The sequence below is a fragment of the Orycteropus afer genome, unplaced genomic scaffold (assembly GCF_000298275.1).
Source record: "Orycteropus afer afer isolate SDZICR_OR568_19922 unplaced genomic scaffold, OryAfe1.0 scaffold00030, whole genome shotgun sequence".
NCBI classification, from domain to species: domain Eukaryota; kingdom Metazoa; phylum Chordata; class Mammalia; order Tubulidentata; family Orycteropodidae; genus Orycteropus; species Orycteropus afer.
The window spans coordinates 15,087,970-15,090,196 of record NW_006921617.1 but is presented as its reverse complement, the minus strand read 5'-3'; positions in this window follow the sequence as shown (position 1 = coordinate 15,090,196).

Sequence of the window (2,227 nt, the reverse complement as noted above, 5' to 3'; positions counted from 1 at the left end):
GAGTTTCCCTAGGGTTGTGGCCTGCTTCCAATATATTTATGGACATCCTGGGAGAAGAGACACTCTTTTGTGTATTGGGATCCTGTTCTGCTGCCTACAACTGTCCATGAACGAACAATCCACCATTTGGCCTGGAGATCTTGGATTCATCATTCATCATTCCTTAGAGTCAACAGCCAGTATACTGCCTGCCAACCTTGAGCTCATCAGCGCCTGCAGATGCATGAGTCAGGAAAAGCCTTCAGCTTGATGTTTGATCCAAGAGCTTGGGACTTGCCAGCTTCTATAGGCGTGTGAGCCATTTTCCTAAGGTAAATTTCTCTTTCTCTATATGTATATATAAGCTTTACTGGTTTTGCTTCTCTAGAGAACCCAGCCTAATACAGGAATTTTTAAGGTTCATAAAGGGTTTTAGGTGGGAAAAAAAGCATCATCTTTATTCATAAAATGGGTGAGGATTTCCAGGAAAAAGATGGAGTTATGAAAACCAAGTGTGTGTGCGGGAAGTACCCAAGATGGATTCCACCACAAAGGCTGTCAGAACAAAGATACAACCCTTTACAAAAGCTTCTGGGATGCTTGACATAACTTATTCTGGGATGTTGCACATGCATGATGTCTCTGGACCCTGGTTTGTGTTCAGGCCAGGGACTCCTGTTCTTGACTGTCTCTGGTGGAAGGTCACTTTGTCCGTCAAGTTGAATTTTCTGCATGCTCTGCAACTGGTGAGGTACTTGTAGGATAACTCAAGAGGTTTATCAGCATTTTACAACTGGTCAACCATGTTGTTGTTATGTGCTGTGGAGTCGACCCCTCCTTGGGTTTACGAGGCAGTATCACTATGGAAGTAGATTGCCCAACCTTCCTTCCAAGGAGTGGCTGGTGGGTTTGAACCGCCAGCCTTCTGGTTAGCAGTCAAGTGCCTTAGGCATTACATTACTAGAGCTTCATGGAGCTTTTGAAGTGTAACTTTATCTTGCCTAAGGTCCTGGTTTGTTAATCGCAAGTAATTCTCTGTTGCCAGCAGCAAGCATACTGAGTCAGAGGCTACTTGATTCAGCCAGTCTGATTCTCTACCTGTCTCACTGTGAGTTGGAATTGACTGAGCAGCAATGATTCTTTTGTTGTTACTCTGTATTTATTTAGGTATAAATGTATTTAGGTATTGTGAGCCTAGGTTAATTGTTCTAGCAGATAGCAGCTGTACCACAAGGTGACTGTCTAACACAAGAGTAGATTCCCCTCCCCACTTGGAAATTCCTCTTCCTACATGGGGCAGGGAGGATCTCCATTTGATGATAAGGGAGAGGATGGTTTCCTCGAAGGGACTCCTCTATAAATGTTGGTTAGAATAAATGATCCTCTTCCATAGTCAACCATCTATCCATCTGCTCATTCATTCACTCATCCAACAAGTATTTATCTCAGTGCCGACAGCATTTCCACAAAGAGGAAGACAGACAAAGTCTCTGCCTTCATAAAATTGACCAAAAAACAAATAAACAAACAAAAAACCTACTAGAGCAGAGACTAAGATTACACAATTACACAAGTAAGATATTTGCAGACAGTGACAAGTGCTATGATGAAAACATAACCAGGTAACACAGCCACCACCCATTTGTCAGTAGACGCTGACATGTTACTATGATGCTGAACAGGTTTCAACAGAGCTTCTGAACTAAGCCTAGGAAGAGAAATCTAGCAATCTACTTAAAAACAAGCCAATGAAAACGCTATGGATTACAATGGTTCGATCTATAACTGATCACAAGGATGGCACAGGACCAGGCAGTGTTTAGTTCCGTTGTGCATTGGGTCACCTTGAGTCCCGGCAGGCAGCGAACAACAACAAAGAGCTAGAGGGTGATTGGGCAGGGAGTACTTCATACAGCTTAATCAGGAAACACCTCCCTGAGGATTCCACATTTGATTTGAGTCCCGAATAATGAGAAGAAACCAGCAGGGGATGATTTGGGGGAAAGGCTTCCAATCAGCAAATGCATTTTTGCCAGCAGGTTACAAGCTCCTGCATCTATAAAAATGAAAAATAGGAGTGTATTGATGCTAAATCTTATCTCATTCTAGGAAGAAATCATAATTATTAATGGATACACGGTGGGGGAAAAGGCTCATCCTTCTCATCAAGACACTTATTGCTGTTAAAACTTTTATGTTGAATAATTATAGAACTCTATATTTGTTATTTTTATTAATTATGTACAAA